Raw genomic sequence first — 19,880 nt, 5'->3', positions numbered from 1 at the left:
AACTAGCCTCTGAAATTCAGAAATCAATTAGAGTTACAATCAAAGTTTTCAACTCAACAAGCAGAACAAGAATTGAAGTTTCGAGCACCAAGATATGGTGGTTCAAAGTTGCTGAATTTCCTCATTGAACAAAGATTTTCCAGGTTTAAAGCTTGAGCTTTGGTACTTTAGTTGGGTATCAAAATGGACTCAAAACGGTACCAGAGTTGGCAGTATTACACTACTATATAAGGGCTATTTCTCTGTAAATTTTCATGCAAAAACTCGCACGGAAAGTCAGTTAACAAAACCATTGAAATTCCAAGAATTTCCAAGGCAAATCTGCCTTGTACTTTCGTTTTCCTTTTCTCAAACATTTGGCCAATGAAAATTCCTCGAACATGATTCATTTATGAAGACAAAGTCTAGGAAACATCAAAAATACATTTGGTAGGTGATTAACACCAAGAATTTCAAATAACAAGTCCCAAATCAAGATTAGCTATAAATCAGTCCAGAATTAGGGTTTTCTTTCACGAAGACAGTTCTGAAATCTGGCCACATCTCACTCAATTCAACTCAGAATTGAGTGTGGTTAGTGGATTTAAAAACTACATTCATAAGGCTACAATTTCATAGAAGGAATCGTTTTAAAATTCTGTCCACAACTAGCTCATATTTGAGCATCAAGTTGCAACTCAAAACAGGGCTTCCAGTACAGACGAGAAACAGTACAGGCAAATTTACAAGGTTGGTACGACTCACTCAGGTGGAATCAGGGCATGTATTTTATACCATTAGAAAAGTGGAAGTGTCTAGTTTCTAATGCCACAAACGGCACTCGATTTTGATGTCGGAATAAAGAGTTATGGCCGAAACAATATCACTGCCAGAAAGGCTCTGGTTACGTTTCCAGTTTTGTTACATTTTCGAAATCTCAACTTTTGGCCAACCAAATTGGATGCTTTTTGGTGGAAACTTTCCACACAATCCACACAACATATTTACATCCAAATCAAGTCGATTAGACCACAAAAATTGCACTAAAGAGCACGGGAATAGAAGGAGCAGAACCGGTCTTTTTTCCCATTTCACTTCCTTTGAGTTTTCATCCACAAAACAACTTATTTTCACTAGATTAAGCACTAATCCAACATAAATAACATCAAATCTCATCGAATCAGTTCATCAAGCCATTGTGGGATTTCATAGAATCCACTCACAAGATTTCCAACCATATAAAGCTACCCATATGAATCTATGAACTCATAAGTGCAATACAACTTTCATAAACTAAGATTCAAGAGGTTGATCGTTGATTACCTTCTTAGATGACTAAAGCAGAAAATTTCGGTCCTTTGAAGCTCAAGAAAACCGTGCAAATGAAACCCCTTTCCTAACTTGAGTTGTTCTCCAAGTGATTTGCAAGGTGTGTGTAAATTTTGAGGTAATTTGGGTGAGAATTGAGTGGTGAAATAAAGAGGAAATTTTTGGTTCTTCTCCTCCTTGGATGGCCGGCCAACAAGAGCTAAGAGAGAGTGTGGGTTTGCTTAAAAATGAAGCTTCCTTGAGAAGCTTAAGTGTGTGGCTCAAAATGCTCCAAAAGTCAACTCTCCCTCCGCGCGCGCGTGCTCGCGTTTCGTGCTTGATTCCTCTCGGATTTGTTTCACTTGTGCCCTAAACCTTTAATGCACTTCCATTCATACTAATATTATTCACTCTTAATAGTCTAAAAATAAGGGTCTAATATCCCTCAAATAATTGCGCTCGCGAAAACGCGTACTTCCGATTTGCGCTCGATAATGCGAAATTTCTAAGGAATTCTTATAATGATGGTATAACTATCTAGTACTTGAGGATTTAAACATAAAAATAACTATTTTAAGACTAATGTATAAGTCTTCAATTTCCAAACTCATTGTACCCTTGAATCGATCATTATCTCCAAACGCGCATTCACTATTCTCACTAAACGAGCTTTTATAAATTAAATTAGGTAACAAGTCATTTTAAAAATACATATAAGTCATGGTTCCATGTAATTGGGTCTAAAAAGGTTGGAATAAAATATTCGAAATAAACGGCCAAATAAATATTTAAATGACCTCGTAGGAATTTAAAATAAGAAAATTTGCGAGTCCTCACATCCTCTCCCCCTTAAGAGAATTTCGTCATTGAAATTATACCTCGATTGGTGAATAGGTCTGGATATTTTCCTCGAATTGCCTCTTCCACTTCCCAAGTTGCTTTCTCTAATCCATAACCTCTCTATAAAACCTTCATTAGAGGGACTTGTTTGCGTTTTTAACTTTACTTTTCGATCAAAATCTTTACCGTTCCTTTCCTCACGTGACCAATTTTCATCACTCTTACTTCTCCCATTCAAAACTCACACTTATGAAAATTAACTATTCTCAGGTGTCATTCATGATCTTATTACAGGTCTTGAGACATGGAGCAACAGATTACAGATACATATAAGCTGTAAAATCAATTAAAAGCGAGGTAAATTTTCATATACCATAAAAGTTCATAATAGTTACACTAAATTATAATAAGTTCATCGAATCATTTCAAAAGAAAAGGGGGATCAACAAGATCAAAACGTGTTAAGTCGCAATATGCATCAAAAGGATGTCATCCCTTATACAAAAGATTACAACCTCTAAAAGTGTCAGTCTATGTTAGGGTAAAACTACAATTCCTATTTGTCAAGTGGAGTTAGATTTACCCCTACTCATAGAGTTTCTACTACTTGGGTCCCTCTTACAATCATTAGCATTAATCACTTCTTCTGGCACTCGACTGATTTTGCAGTGCATTTAGCAGGTTGTTGAGAATTTCCTTTTCCCTTAGAAGTTTTAGGGCAATTCGAAAACTTATACTCGGTACTACCGCAACTCAGACATTTTCCTTGTTTTCTCTAGCACTCGGCCTCAGTGTGGTTAATCTGGCCACAGTATCCACAAGTTACGTGAGGAGTCACGGTTTGACCAGTTTGAAATTTCTCTTTTTGTTGACCTCGTCTACTCCGATTTCCTTTTGGTGGGGCTTTTCTTGATGGAGTTTCTCCGATTTTTTCATGCATCTTCACTCCTCCAACCTCTTTTTCCATATTAAAGGATTGGGTAGACTTCTCGGACGATTTAGGGATATCACTTGGGTTACCCCTCTTTTTAGTATGAAAAGTCTTAGATTGAGACTTAGCATTTTCTACCCTCTGTGCCTTATCCAAGGCATCCGTAAAAGTGGTAATCTGAGTAGCTGTTAGGGATTCTTGAATTTCTATATTTAACCCCTGAATAAACCTCCTTATCCTTTTCCGTTCGGTGAGTACAAGATCAGGGGCAAATATGAAAAGTTTGGTGAACCGCTCCTCATACTCGGCCACACTTAATAACCCTTGTTTTAACTTAATAAAGTCGTATTCCCTTTTTTCTTGTATAATTGGCGGGAGGAACTTGACATTAAACTCCATCTCAAAGTTTACCCAAGTCCAAGGGATTTGTTCTCTTTCCCACTTTGCACTAACAACATTCCACCACGAGCGTGTCGCCCCTTCAAATTGAAAAATGGCAAAATTCACTTGCCTTTCCTCGGTATAATCTAAAGCAATAAAAATATCAACCATCCTTTCAAACCAATTTTTCGCTACTTCGGGGTCAGACCCTCCATGGAACTTAGGGGGAGCGAACTTTAAGAATCGCTCGAAGGCTTTATCCTCACCCCTCTCATGGTTCCTAGGTTGGTCGACTGATTCAGGTCCCTGGCGCTCAGCTAAGCGCTCGAGAATATCGGTCATGCGGTTAATGGCCGTAGCCACTTGGTTACCCTCTTCGTTTCTAGGGTTTTGGTTTCGTCCAGTCGCGGACCCCTCACCTCTCTCGGGAGTGCGGGGTTGCCGAAACCCACGCCCACGCCCCCGTCCATGTCCTCGCCGATACATTTAGCAAGCTTCTAAACGCATAATAGAAGTAGAAAGTATAAGCATGTGAATCGAAAAACAGGTAGACATTGCAAGAACACTTTAAATCAAAGCATAGCCATTTGCATAAGTTGGAAGTCATGTCACATGTCGATGTGCGTACAACAAGTTAATAGTATCAAATACAGGTCATAGGCAACTAAGTGCCACAAATGTACTACTTGCAGGCAAAATACAAAAGGCCTCACGGCAAGCACCACCCCTACTATACTAGGCAGGATCAAAAGAAAAATCATAAGCCTAGTTAGGGACAAAACTAGAAGAATCCATGATACCAAGCCACATCATTCAAATGATTATAAACTCCAAATTGCATCCAAAAGTCTGAGCTACTTCCTAAATTCTTAGCCTCCTCGCTAGGTTCAAGGTGAAAGTTCTTGTACAAACTAGGGTGATAAGTCAAACCAAACGGAATGCAAAAATGTCTCATTTTCAAGTTCAAAGTGGAGGCCAAATTGTTCAAATGGTTCAACTTTTCTTTCGAAATGTTCGACAAGCAAAAGAGTGGGGAAAGTAAGGTTTCTAACCCTTAAACTCACTAGATAGCTATTTAGATTTTCTAATCTTGACCCACTTCCAACCTAACTTGAAGAGTAAAGTCTTATAGTGTTTTGTGAGCAAAAATAGTGCTACAACCTCAAGCACCAAAATCACGTTGCACTTAATACATAATCAAATCCCATAGTCCGGCATCCTAAACTTTTAGACCTAGGATACACTACAAAGATCTAAAACCTAAACTCTGATACCAACTGTGACGCCCCCACTTCTCCCAAAGGCGAACCCAAAGGTATCGGCGGAACGCCTGCCAACTCTCGCCAGGACTCGATACTAATTCAATTTCCACTTAATAATAACCAATCGATACTAAAAAAAATCGAAGAGATAAAGGAATGTCAATTCCTCAATAAACGTTCAAGTCTTACATCATAATGTACCCAATTACTTTACATTCCCAAAATATATAGCTTTCAAAATCAATTTCTAAATAAATACATTCACAATTCTAATCAAGTGAAGCATCAAGTAAGTTTCTCTAGAATTCCTCCCATTTCAGCTCCTGTTAAGGAAAAACAAATCTAACGGAGTGAGCGGACGCCCGTGAGGCCAAGAAAACGTGCAAGACAAGTAATTCAATAGCAATAGCACTTACACAATAGTGAAAACTATAACATTCAAGAAATTCACAATTTATAATAAACCCGATTGAGTAGGATGTAGGAGCTCTCAGGAGCTAAATCTTTATTTACTTTGCCCCAAATTCCATTAAATACCTTCTCGTGACAACACCCCATCACCCGAGTAGATAATTAAATTCATAGCACTTTACATATTCCATTTATGTTTCTGAGACGACTCGAGAGGCACCTCCCACCAAATCGGTGTGGTACTTGCTATCGTTCAGAGGTCGATGAGACACCGCTCCAATCGATTTAGAATGCTTAACGGTTTTGAAACGATTCGAGAGGTACCTTCCACCCAAATCGGTGTGGTACTTGCTATCGTTCAAAGGTTTAGGGTACTGAGACGACTCGAGAGGTACCTCCCACCAAATCGATGTGGTACTTACAATCGTTCAGTGGTCGATGAGGCATCGCTCCAATCGACTTAGCATGATTTAGGGTACTGAGACGACTCGAGAGGCACCTCCCACCAAATCGGTGTGGTACTTACAACCGTTCAGTGGTGGATGAGACACCGATCCAATCGATTTATGCAGCCAAAGCATAATTAATCATTTCATTCAATCATTCAATACATTCAATCATTCATTTCATTTCAATCAAGTTATTCACGATTCATTCATTTCAATTCAATCAAATCATTCATGGTTCATTCAAATGAGACCGAGTGTGGTAAGATACACACTCGACTCAGTATTTTCAAAATCTCCAATCACTAATAACAATTAAGCACATATCAAGTTTACATACACTTGACACTCACCAAGTAATTCAAGAAGCAAGGACAAGCGATTGTTTAGGTGTCTTTCGTGAGATCTTCTTGCAGGTCCTCTTGAGTGCCTGAGCAATTAATAATGAACTATTACACACTATCGCTTAAAACCCCTAATTATCGAGGAGGATTGCACTAGAGTACAATCTAAGAAAATCTCATGAAAATGAGCCTTAATTACTTGCAAATCGAGGCTCAAAGGTGGGGTTTTAAAACACAAGAAAAATCTATTTTTTATCTTTGAAATCAATTGTAAAATGGTCTATCAATATCGAAGAAAAATGGAGAGTTCGAAACCCTCAATTTTCTTTAAGTTCGAAAATTTCAGATTTGTTACACGTACTTTGAAAAATCGTATCTCACTCTCTATAAGTCCAAAATTAGAAAAATTGGCACCGTTGAAAAGTAATTCCAAAGTACTAAAAGTTTTCATAAGACACTATTCCATGATTCCAAATGGAAGGTATTCAAAATTCGGCCCAAAGTTACTGTTTTGGAATGCCAAGACAGATTTGGGTTGATTTTCGGCAAAGTTTCGAAATTCGGCAAAATTCACACAATGCGAACTAGCCTCTAAAATTCCGAACTTAATTAGAGTTACAATCAAAGTTTCCAACCCAACAAGCGGAACAAGAATTGGAGTTTCGAGCACCAAGATATGGTGGCTCAAAGTTGCTGAATTTCCTCACTGAGCAAAGATTTTCCAAGTTTAAAGCTTGAGCTTTGGTACTTTAGTTGGGCATCAAAATGGATTCGGAACGGCACCAGAGTTGGCAGTATTACACTACCATATAAGGGCTATTTCTCTGTAAATTTTCATACAAAAACTCGCCGAAAGTCAGTTAACAAAACCATTGAAGTTCCAAGAATTTCCAAGGCAAATCTGCCATGTACTTTCGTTTTCCTTTTCTCAAACATTTGGCCAATGAAAATTCCTCGAACATGATTCATTTATGAAGACAAAGTCTAGGAAACATCCAAAATATGTTTGGTTGGTGATTAACACCAAGGATTTCGAATAACAAGTCACAAATCAAGATTAGCTATAAATCAGTCCAGAATTAGGGTTTTCTTTCACGAAGACAGTTCTGAAATCTGGCCACATCTCACTCAATTCAACTCAGAATTGAGTGTGATCAGTGGCGTTGAAAACTAAATTCATAAGGATACAATTTATTAGAAGGAATCATTTTGAAATTCTGTCCAAAAATAGCTCATATTTGAGCATCAAGTCGCAGCTCAAAACAGGGCTTCCAGTACAGACGAGAAACAGAATAGGCGATTTTACAAGGTTGGTACGGATCACTCAGGTGGAATTAGAGCATGTATTTTATACCGTTGGAAAACTAGAAATGTCTAGTTTCTAATGCCACAAACGATACTCAATTTTGACATCGGAATAAAGAGTTATGGCCGAAACAATATCACTGCCAGAGAGGCTCTGGTTACATTTCCAGTTTTGCTACATTTTCGAAATCTCAACTTTGGCCAACCAAATTGGATGATTTTTGGTGGAAACTTTCCACACAACCCACACAATATATTTACATCAAAATCAAGTCAATTGGATGACAAAAATTGCACTAAAGGCACGCAATAGCAGGGGCAGGCCCGGTCTTTTTTCCCAATTCACTTCCTTTGAGTTTTCATCCACAAAACAACTTATTTTCACTAGATTAAACACTAATCCAACATAAATAACATCAAATCTCATCGAATCAGTTCATCAAGCCATTGTGGGATTTCATAGAGGCCACTCACAAGATTTCCAACCATATAAAACTACCCATATGAGTCTATGAGCTCACAAGTGCAATACAACTTCCATAAACTAAGATTCAAGAGGTTGATCGTTGATTACCTTCTTAGATGACTAAAGAAGAAAATTTTGGTCCTTTGAAGCTCAAGAAAACCATGCAAATGAAGCCCCTTTCCTAGCTTGAGTTGTTCTCCATGTTGTTTGCAAGGTATGTGTAAATTTTGAGGTAATTTGGGTAAGAATTGAGTGGTGAAATGAAGAGGAAATTTTTGGTTCTTCTCCTCCTTGGATGGCCAGAACAACAAGATCTAAGAGCGAGAGTGGGTTTGCTGAAAAATGAAGCTTCCTTGAGAAGCTTAAGTGTGTGGCTCAAAATACTCCAAAAGTCAACTCTCTCTCTGCGCGCGCACCGCGCGTTTCGTGCTCGATTCCTCTCGGGTTTGTTTCACTTGTACTCTAAACCTTTAATGCACTTCCATTCATACTATTATTATTCACTCTTAATAGTCTAAAAATAGGGGTCTAATATCTCTCAAATAATTGCGAGCGCGAAAATGCGTACTTCCGATTTGTGCGCGATAACGCGAAATTTGTAAGGAATTCTTATAGCGATGGTATAACTATCTAGTACTTGAGGATTTAAACATAAAAATAACTATTTTAAGACTAATGTATAATTCTTCAATTTTCAATCTCGTTGTACCCTTGAATCGATTATTATCTCCAAACGCGCATTCAGTATTCTCACTAAACGAGCTTTTATAAATTAAATTGGGTAACAAGTCATTTTAAAAATACATGTAAACCATGGTTCCATGTAATTGGGTCTAAAAAGGTTGGAATAAAATATTCGAAGTAAACGGCCCAATAAATATTTAAATGAGCTCGTAATAGGAATTTAAAATAAGAAAATTTGCGAGTCCTCACATAGGGTTTACCTCTCATAATAAAGAATAAGTTTTCTCTCCGTGGACGTAGGCTCAATGGTAGAGCCGAATCACGTTAAATATTGTGTATTATTTATCTTTCATGCTTGTAGCTTGTTTGTCATTAAATTGTTGTGTACTTGATATCTCAATAGTTATTTGTTCCACGCTTGGATCCTAATAGTAGCTCTCCAACCATTTTTTGTACAAAAATGATGATTGATCCATTTCCAAGACAAATATTTCAATACAAAATTTGTTTGAATTTCTAATAGTTTGCAAGTAGAAGTGTAGTGGTAGTGCTGTCTTATGTCTCCGCTAGATTAATGGCTTTGTAGCCATCTTCATGGAAAATCGACAGTAGATTTGATCTACTTTCTAAATCGAATGTTTTGGTGTAAATTTTGTTAGATTAAGATGTGTTTATTTTGGTAGGAAGTATGGTGATAATGTCATCTAGTGATTGACCGTTGATCTACTATTTGAATTGAACTTTGATTTGGACATATTTTTAGGTGGTTAATGGAGGCACCAACTTCAAAGTTCACTCCTATCGGCCGTCCTCAGTCCATTTTTGGATAACTTCCAAGCTAGATTTCCTAGTTCTTGGGGGGAAAATAAAAGAAAAAGCCTTGTGATATATTTTGACAACAAAAAGTTCCACCAGACGAGGCAGCCGATGGTGGTGGTGTGTGACAAACTACACAACCGACTTTCTTGAACCCTACATTAAATAAACCGTGGAAGGCTGAGGAACAGTGATTGAGCCAATTATTTTGTAATTCGGTCCAGATTTTTCTCCTTCGTTGTCTTTTTGGAGCTCCAAGGTTACTTGGGACCAATTTTCCTGCAATTCATTTTTCCTTGATAATATTCTTTTGGACCATTTTGCCCTTTTGTCCTCATTATCCTGTTATTTATGGATGCATTTTGGACATGTTCGTCTTTTTGCTGCTTTGAGAGCCATAAGATGCCACATGTTTCTCATCATTTTGTTCCCCGCAACACACCCACTACCCTTAAACAAAATCTATTTTTGTACTTATTTGTCTACCGTCAGTTTTACTCTGGCTTTAAGCATATGCGTACTTGTTTATGTTGGTGTTCCACTGTCTCTTTTAGCAGCTAAACACCTCTTTATATAAAATTCGTTAATAGTATACAGTGCATGCATGGCGCATCTATTTTGCATGGATAGCCAGTTATCTTGAGCTTATCCTTCACTCTTATTGCATTTGAGATTTCAGCCATCTCATCTCATCTGCATTAAATGTTGATGTGAAGTTTCCCCATTATCCATCTTCTTCTCTGTTGTTGATCCATTTTAATTTCTTTCTTGACTTTTCCTATCCATTGGATTAGTCTATTTGGCAAAGCTTCCACCATCTTGGTCATGCTGATCAAGGCCGCTCACTGATTTTCTTTCTATCATCTACTTCTTCTTTTTTCTACTAAAACCATAGAAACCTTCTGCTCTTTTGTTTTGCTTGCGTCCTACCTTTTGTTTTCCTTTCTATTACTGGTGAGTTACTGTCTTAATGTCTTTCTACTTCGCTGTGCTACTCTATCCCCACTTAATTTTTTCTTTCCTAAATTTTTTTTGCATACCCACATCGCAGTCTAGAGATGTGCTTTGTCTGCATCTTATTTGCTCTGACCTTTTTGTTAGTTTCTCTAAATCACCCTGATTCCCTTTTGTCGTTCACCAATTTATTGTGTGTTTTCCAATTGATTGCTTTTAATGAGTGTAATTACTCTTATATTCATGGGAATGTTCTGCTGTCATCCACAATTAAATGTGTTCAGTGCAACTATTTTGCTTCTTTCTATTCATCTCTCATTCATCTGCATTTTCTTTTATGTGCATGCTTTTTCTTGCTGATGAACTCTTTCATCTACATTGTGTTCTGTGTGCATGCTTTTTCTTTCTATATTTTAGCTAGCTTTATGAGGTCTCGCCATCTCTTTTCCTTCTTATTTTTAAACTGTTGAACATTTCTTCCATTTCCCTGTCATAGTATTTTTATACCTTTCCACCCTTTGCTTCTGCTCTTAATCATTTTACCATGACGCACTTTAGCTCATGAATTAATATTCTGCAGCTTCTCCTTCTGCAAGTACGCTTGCTTTTAGTTTCTGTTTCTCATTTTGTTTTACCCTTGTAGTTGCCTGTGTTTTTACCATTTAAGTTTCTGAGACATGCAACCAAAATCTTGTGTTTTAGCTTTTATTTATTTGATATTGTTTTTTAATTCTGCAATATTTTTACAGTGCCCTTATAATTTTTTGTTTGTATCATTTCTCTACTGGATTTTATTTTTCCTTATCAAATATACTTATTTCTCATTATGTTCCATATTTACGTTTTACTGCTATTTAATCTTTTCCTCTATGCTATTTGCTTCTATTAGTTCCCATCTATATAAATAAAATATCCACTGCTTGGGTGTAAGTCTAACACTATGAATTCAAATATTTTCTACTTTTATTCATTAGTTAGCTTTTCGCATTTTTGCCTCTACTTTCCTCCGCTTTGGTCTCTTCTATTTTGCTAGCCAATGCATATACAAATAATCATAATCAATGCAAAAAAGTACTTATCCATTGCATTTTCTATTTTTTAGAGGTGATATATACAATATTGATGTTGAAACTTGTTTATTGTTTGCATAACATTTTAAGATATTGACATTGTTTTTTTTATGTCTCTTTTGCATCAGCTATCTTTTGTCTAATTCGCATTGTGGACTTTTCCTACACCACTTTAAAGGTACCTGCATTTCTTTTAAATTTAAATTTTGCATGTTCGTCCCCTAGCTGCATAATTTGCTTTCATCATGTGGCTTTGCTTCTGTGTCATTTACATATCTTTGTCATTCACACTTTTTATTGCCATAATGTTTTTATCTCTCTTCCTGTTGTATGAATTCTCTTTGTTAGAGTTGTTATCTGCTTTATAATATGAAAATTTTGCTATCGCATCTATTATAAACTGTATGGCTTTTGCTATGGAGAGTCATCTTCCGGCCGAAAGCGCAAATATATTTCTAAAGATGAACGTCTTATACGAGCTAATCAGCGCCGATGAGAAAGATATGCTAAGAAAGTAGCAGAAAAACAGAAACAAATACAAGAGGCTACTGAACATCAAAATAAAAACAGCCGCAATACACATGCTATGCCTATTTCTCCAGCAAATCATACGCTTGTTGATGTTCCTATTGATAATCATATATCACTTTTAGCTCTATTGAAAGCCAAGTGTATGTGCTTTCAAATGCCAGTTGTTGACCTTTTTGATCAATCAATCATGCATTCAAACTCGGCAAATGATGCTATTGATCAGAGTATTCTTCAGATTCCTGAACTCATTATTCTATATTGGCTATTAAATCCCTATGAAAACTCACAAATTACCAATTTTTCTTTTTGCTCTATCACAGTTCTTGCAGCAACTGACTGTGTGCTTTCTGATAATATCCTTCCTTCAACCACTTTTGAAACTAATATCCTACACCATTCTTCAGCGCTAGATTTGGGTAGGCTTACTAATTATTTTATCTGCTATACTGTTCTCTCTGATTAGTATATGCTAACAACCATTAGTTTCATTCTCTTATGAATGCTTTCTTCTGTATTGCGGTCTCTTCTGTGATCTTGTTATCCTCTACCCTCAACTCTTCTATCTCAAGGCTGTCCATCAACCAGCAATCCGCAGCGTCCAACTGGTAACTAGATATTTTAAATTTCTGCATGCAAATGTGTGTGTGTGCTCGTCTTGGATTCTTTACATTTTTTTTGTTCTTTCTATTAGTTAGAAGCACCTGTATTTCATATCGTATAGGTCTGCATCACCCAAGAAGAAACATACCATTATTAGAACAGATACCACTTCAGCCAAGTGTTTTGCCAGAGGTTCCAGACTATATGTTTTGTCGTGCTAAGCGATTTTATATGGAGCCACTAAGATTCTATTGTTCAGCGGGCAAAATTCACTTAGCAGAAACTCAAATGCCAGATAAATTATTCACCTTTATAAGGCAAATTCTCCTGAAGCTAGAGAGTTTTGATTTTGCATCCGAAGTTACGACAATATGTTTGCCTATACATCCTTGGGCGTTCATTATGACAAAGATTTAAGTAGAAAGAATAAAGGTATATACATATTCAGGGTACAAGGCTAGATTTATCACTTCATCAACCCATTAGTTCCTTCTAAAGGTGAAAAAGCAGCGAACTTGCAATTATATTTTTATGATACATAGCATGAGATAGCAGATCGGATGACAATTTCTAGCAAGTTCAGAGAATCCATTGTCCAGTAGCTTAAAGACATTCTTCATGATAATCCTTACTCCACTTTCATAAGAAGTTTGGTAGACCTTCATAATCTTGAAGATTATAAAATTTTCTTGAATTTAGATCCAGGTTTGGATCAAAGAGTCTACAACCTTCCTGCAGTGTCTCAAATAGTAGCAATACAGAATGAAAATGATCATAGCACTGGTGACGGCACTAGAAATATCCAGATCTTCATAAAGGCAGGAAGCAAGCGTATACTAAAACAGTGCTATGGATGTTATGATACACTCCAGTATCCACTTATATTTGCAAGAGGTGAAACTTGATGGCATAAAGGTATACTACGGATACCAAAATCGAATATTCTTAACCAATCATGTGCAACATGCTAGGAAGAAAACATTGTCTCAGTCCAGAATTGCTCACACATAGATGAAGTTATATCTACAGAAGAAAAAGGTATTAATAACAATTGTAGAATTAATCATAGTACCAAAACACTCACTCACATTTATTTATATTTTGCTGCCTGCTACTCAATTCCAACTTGATATTGTTACTTCTTACAACTAATTACAATTCCAAAACATTGATGCACATTTACTTATATCTTACTTTTGTGCCTTTAGTTTCTAATTCATATTCTCACCCATTTTTGACGGTGACCAAAAAAAAGAAGACCAAGAGACCAACAGTATCTTGCCGTGAATATTATGCATACAAGTTTCAAATAAAAGATGGTGATGAGTCAAATCTATTACACATAGGATGACTGCTACAGCAGTACTCAGTAGAAACTTATGTTAAGCTAGAGACATCATGGTTGGAATTTCACAGAAACAGGCAGCAACACTTGAGAACTGAAGTTTATCAAGGATTGATGGATAGTATGACAAATAGTGAGACTTTGGGATCAAACATTGGAAAACGAATTATTCTTCCAGCAAGTTTTATAGAACGTCCCAGAGACATGTGTCAGAGATATATGGATGCCATATCATTTGTTCAACGGTATGGAAAATCTGACATCTTTCTTACAATGACACGCAATCTGTCCTAGCCAAAGATAAAAAAACATTTAGCGGATGAAGATGAAATCCAAAATAGACCAGATTTAGTTTCTCGAGTATTTCGAGCAAAAATTGAACAATTAAAAGATGATTTGTTCAAGAGAAATCTCTTTGGTGAAGTTGCAGCTTATACTTATGTGATCGAGTTTCAAAAACGAGGATTGCCACATGCTCATTTCCTAATTATCCTCAAACAAAGATCGAAGATGTTTTCACTTGAAACATATGATAGAATTGTTTGTGCAGAGCTACCAGATCCAAAAGAGTCATCCTATTTATATTCATTGCTAATAAAACATATGCTTCATAGACCATGCGATGCACTAAATCCAAATAGCCCGTGTATGCGTCAGAATAGCAAGTGTAGAAATAACTATCCAAAAGATTTTTTTGCATACATTAAACATGCAAAAAACTCCTATCCTATTTACAGAAGGCGCAATAATGGAAGAAATGTTGTTATCAGAAATCATGCACTTGATAATCTGTGGGTTGTCCCATATAATACATATCTACTTGCAAAATTTGACTGCCACATCAATGTCAAGATATGCTCTGCTATTGAAGTAGTGAAATATATTTACAAGTACATCTACAAAGGGCACAACAAGGTTATGTATCAGATCACTGCTTAACAAGCAGAAAATATCATTGATGAGATTCATAATTTTCAATCTGCTAGATGGATATGTGCTCTTGAAGCTATGTGGAGGATATTTGCATTTGATTTAACCAACATTCATCCATCAGTAATGACAATGCACTTACATTTGGAAAATTATCAGTCTATATCATTTACTGAAAATCAGACATTACAGGATATTCTTGCCAATGAGAGAAATTCAACGACAATGTTAATAGAATTTTTCTCTATGAATCGAACAAATAAAAGAGCACAGGATCTCAATTGTCTGTATAAAGAATTTCCCCGATACTTTACTTGGGATGAAGGTGACAGAATATGGATTGACAGAAACGCGGAGAGGTCATTAGCCATGTTAACACAGCACACCCCATTGAAGAAGAAAGATACTACCTGAGAATGTTGCTTATGCATGTAAGAAAACCAACCTCTTTTGATGACTTAAAATCTGCTGATGCTCACCTAGCATCCTCATACAAAGAAGCAGCAGAACTTCGTGGATTACTCCAAGCAGACAATGGTTTTGATGTATGTTTATCTAAGGTACTTGTGTACAACATGCTAAGTTCCCTGAGACAACTTTTTGCTATCTTACTGGTACACTATCCACCAACAAATCCAAGAACCATTTGTTGAAATTTGAGAATTATCTATCAAAAGACATTAAAAAGAATTTGGCATTATCACAGCAACAAGTGCAAATTCAAGTTCTCAGACTCATTGACCAACATATCCAAATCATGGAAAAAGATATAAGTGACTACAAGCTCACAGACATTCCTTATCATCTGTTGTGCTCAGACAACTCTGCCAAAGAAATTGAAGTTGAGTACCAAATACATATTTCTAACAAAGATTTGGCTTCGATTTCAATGTTGAATAGATTACAAAAATTTGCATTTGACAAAATAATGGAAAAGGTCAATGCAAATGTTCCTGTTGCCTTCTTTATTGATGGTCCTAGTGGAACTGGCAAATCATTTTTGTATAAAGCATTGCTTGCAACTGTCAGATCAAGAGGTCATATTGTACTAGCAACAACAACCTTTGGTGCTACAACATCACTGTTACCTGGAGAATGCATGGCACACTCTCGTTTCAAGATTCCACTTCACCAAGAGAACAGACAAACCTGTAACATCTCAAAACAAAGCAACTTCAATAAGCTTCTAAAGCTTGCAAAGTTGATTATATGGGACGAAGCAGCAATAGTTAAGAAATATGCAATTGAATCATTCGGTACAATGCTTCATGATATTCTGCATTCGGATATTATATTTGGTGGCAAAATCATTGTCTTTGGTGGTAATTTTTGACAAACTCTCCCTGTTGTTCGAAGAGGTTAGAAAGAAGATTATTATCTGTATCACTCATCAATTCTGACATCTGGCCTCATCTGCAAAAAATACAGCTAACTAAAAATATGTGAGCTCGATTGGACCCTCAATTTTCTGATCTTCTGCTTAGAATTGGGAATGGCACGCAACCAACATTTGGAGATAGCAAAATTCAATTGCCATTGTCAATCCTAACACCTTTTGTGGATGATGATGTTTTTGTTGATGAATTAATAAGTGTCATCTATCTATCGCTCACTGATTTCATTCACAACACTTCAAGTGTTATCAATAGGGCCATTCTTACTACAACAAATGACTTTGTCCATGATATAAAAGCCTTTTGATTCAGAGGTTTCCTGGTCAAGAAACAAGATACATGAGTTTCGATCAAACAATTGACCCCTCAAGACAAGCTGATCACGGAGATTTTCTCAACACTATCCAGCCATCAGGATTGCCGCCCCATGAGTTAATCTTGAAACCTTATTGTCCTATAATTCTTTTGAGAAATTTGAATCCTACTGAAGGTTTGTGTAATGGAACACATTTAATTTGTTTGAATTTTGCTTGCAATCTCATTCATGCACAAATTGCTTTAGGAAATCACAGTGGAAAACAAGTTTTATTTCTCGCATTCCGCTTCCTAGCTCAAATGATGAATTTTATCCAATACCGCTCAAGTGAACTCAATTTCTTGTTTCACTGTATTTTGTAATGACCATTAACAAATCACAGGGTCAGACACTTGCTTTTGTTGAAATATATTTAAAAGAGCTAGTCTTTTCACATGGCCAATTGTATGTTGCAATGTCAAGGGCAAGAACTGCAGAAAAAATAAAGATACTTCTAAGACCAATTACCCTTGAATCCATGCCAGAGAATAGCACTCGAAACATTGTTTCTCAAGAAATACTTGTAGCTGCAACAGTTACTTGAGTATTGATATTTTTCACTCTACTTATCATACCTTTTGCAATTAATTTATATGTGCTTGCATCCAAATTATTTCCAGTACATTCTTCTCTATCCATTATATTTAACATACTCATATCTTATAATTTTCAGTCATCACTGCTATTAATTGCCTTCACTGATTTATATATTTCATATCATGTAGCTATGGTCGACAGATGTATTCATGTTAATAGTTTGACTCATGAAACAAAGGATTGGATGATCAAGGTGATTGTCACTGAAAAATCACCAATCTACCTAGGAAAGGATCAAAGCTTTTGGTCCATCAGACTGATGTTTTCAGATGAACATATTAGAAACATATTTCCATTTACCTTATAGCACCAAAACACATTGCTATTACTTTTAATATTTCCCGTATCATTAATTGTCATTCTAAACAACTCATTTATCAAAAATTATGATTTTACCATCAAACCACTTACACTCCCACTGCAATGACTGCTCCGTGAACATCTCCTTTACTCATTCAATTACCTACTTTGATTTATCTTCATTGACTTTCCCCTTTTTTTTAGTTAGCTATTTTCATTTATCCTCATTGACTTCCCGCTTTCTCTCTTGTTTTGACAGCATGAATCAATTCAAGCAATTGCATTTAATAGAGATGGCAATTACATCCATGACAAATTATAGCTTTATGAGACCTATTACATTGTTAATGCTGCTGTTGTGCTAATTACTGATGCAAGAAACCAAGCTAGCTCCATTCCACTCCAGTTAACACTGACCAAGGCTACCTTCATCAAAAAAGCCAACCAAACAGACTCACTTCAGCTAATGGAACACTTTCCTACCACTCTATTCTACAGTCTTTGACAAATACAAGAATAGTGATGCAGATAGATTCAGTATAAAAAAGTCATAAACAATAAATGCTATACACTAACCTGCTATACATATTCTAATCATGCAGATATCTTATGTGTAGCAATCCATGCATTCCCATAAGAAGTAGTTAGTACTGCAAGAGGACAACGTAGAATCTGAAGATTCATAGTTGTGAATCCTGAGTAAGTATCTCATCATCTTAACTCTGAAAACTCCAACATAAATTTCCCTACACAAGATTTCACATATCAAGAAGCCACTTAAGATTTACATTCAACTCTGTCACCCATATATTGAATTTTGCTGATATAGACCAATGATATTCACAATGTGGGAACCTTACGTTTACTACGAAGGTGTTGAACTCATAAACACAATCCACACCTATCCAACAATTTTGATTCTACGACCCAGAATCACCACGTATCATGGTAAAAATATCAATAAAATCAAACTAACACTATTTCCATTTAGCTTAAATAAATATAGTTCAATTTACTTTCTCTGCACAATAAATCAGGAATTGATATTAGCACTAGGCCAAATAGCACAATTGTTCTGGATCCACCATTACATCAGACTGCTGCCCTCAAAACATGGTATGTTTTCACATACACATACTATTCTCTTTTATTGAAAATTCTCTTCCAAACTATCTAGATTAACATTGACATTTGCGTTTACTAACACAGGGTTGAAGAAACATTTCTTACATTCACAGAGTCATTAATGAGAGACTGCATGAAAAAAATAAACAAAAAACAGTTGCACCAGTTAGCACTAAAGTTCGCTTGATTGCACAAATTTTTGCATCATCGAATCTGGTAAATCATGGACATATATCCACTAATCCTCTACATTATCAACTCCACATCTTATTACTCTTATAATACCATTGACTCAATTATACTAACATCAATATAACTTTGTTTGAATTAGATAAAAAAAACTTTTGGGTCAATGGGAAGATTAGAATCATCAATTACAATCAATGTTTTTTCTTTGCAACATGTACTACCAGCAACAAAATCACTGGTGCTCCAATGGATATGGAATTTGATTGCAATTTTTGTGGACTTAAAGACACAAAACCAAAACCAAAGTAAGTTGATTTTTAAATTCTTAAAATTTTTCATCACACCTTTCATACACTCTATCTCATATACTAACAACCATTTGTGCTACAGAGCTAAATTTCATGTACAAGTTTATGATGACACTGGTTTCATCGATGCAACAGTAGATGATATACATGTTGAGACCCTCCTTGATTGCACTGCTACTAAAATCTATGAAAAACACCTCCAGGTACATTAATTTTGATATAATTATACAAACAGATATAATTTCAATCAACGCTAGCTAACAAAATCAATAACACAGGTGATCCCATTAATGTTGCAGGGAGAATCATTGCCTTTCAGCACAATTAATGAAAAACTGCAAAATCAAAACTTCTTTTGTGAAATGAGATCATATCTTCCTTCTCAAAAACATCCTCTCCCATTATTTTTCCTCACAGCCTTCATCCTAGAAAAACCACCACAACAACCAGTAACTGGCCAAATTACTGAAGCACAGCCATCAGAGTTACCTGTAACTCGCCATCTTTGCTGAAAAACAGTACCACAGAAAGCACACCTTCAACTGGACAACTTTCCCTGACTCCCACTCCAACATCAGCTTTATCTGTTGTGCCAGTGGATCAAAATAGCCACAAAGGTCTCTCATTTTCAGTCAAACGAAGTCTTGAAGAAGAACTGACAAAAACAACAAAGCGCCCAAAGCTTGACTGAGCTCCATAGTCAAAAGAAAAAAATCACAAAAGTTCTAGAGATCATTAGTCAAAAAACAGCGACCACACATGTATTGCTTTTTCTTCAAACAACAAACTACTTTTGTTATTTTGGTGATAAACTAGCACTTATGAGATTTCAATTCTATATCCATGTTTATAATCACCAAAAAATTTAGTATTATCTGTAAATTATCTTAGCATGTTTACAAATATTAGCTACTTCTACTAAAATGACTCCTCTTACTTTCTAATTGGGGCACCCCGTGTCAAACATGGGGTCTCACCACCTAGTATTGTACTTAATTTAGGATGAAAG

This window comes from Coffea eugenioides, chromosome 6 (genome assembly GCF_003713205.1).
Source record: "Coffea eugenioides isolate CCC68of chromosome 6, Ceug_1.0, whole genome shotgun sequence".
NCBI lineage: Eukaryota > Viridiplantae > Streptophyta > Magnoliopsida > Gentianales > Rubiaceae > Coffea > Coffea eugenioides.
This window is presented reverse-complemented; position numbering follows the sequence as displayed.